Genomic DNA, 585 nt, shown 5'->3' with positions numbered 1-585 from the left:
CTGACAGGATTATCGGGCCCTCTAACTTCATTTTTGGATTTGAGGCTCGCAAGGCTTTCATTTCTTTGGCCATTGTTTTTCTCACCTTTCATTCAGCCGCGCGGCTTGCAAGCTATTTCTCAAATCGGATATGGTCCTGGACCTTTTTTCCAATGCACCATCGGGCCCTATACTCATTTTCTTTAGTTAACTCAATCCCACTTTCGGTATTAATTCAACAAATGTCCTGGATTGCGTCGTTTGAGCCGGCTCACTCCGAATGGCAACGTTCCTTCTATATACCAAGCTCTGCATAATCAGCGACACACTTCTCCTTGTCTCGAGTCCTCAACACAAGTGTTTGCCGTCAATATTTGAATTCGCTTCCAGACTTGGGCGGACCATTGCTTCAGGACTGGCCATCGGGCCATCTCACCACTTGCAATACTAAGATCATCATCCTTGGGCTACTACTGGCAATCTTCCCAGCCTGCCTCAACACTGATAACGGAAAGGTCGTAACGGCTGAATGTTCTAAGTCCCATCAGAAGGAAATTCGTGGTCGGGCTGCCGGCATGTTATACCGATTCATCAAACGTACCATAG

The sequence above is a fragment of the Nicotiana attenuata genome, chromosome 3 (genome assembly GCF_001879085.1).
Source record: "Nicotiana attenuata strain UT chromosome 3, NIATTr2, whole genome shotgun sequence".
Lineage (NCBI taxonomy): Eukaryota > Viridiplantae > Streptophyta > Magnoliopsida > Solanales > Solanaceae > Nicotiana > Nicotiana attenuata.
This window is presented reverse-complemented; position numbering follows the sequence as displayed.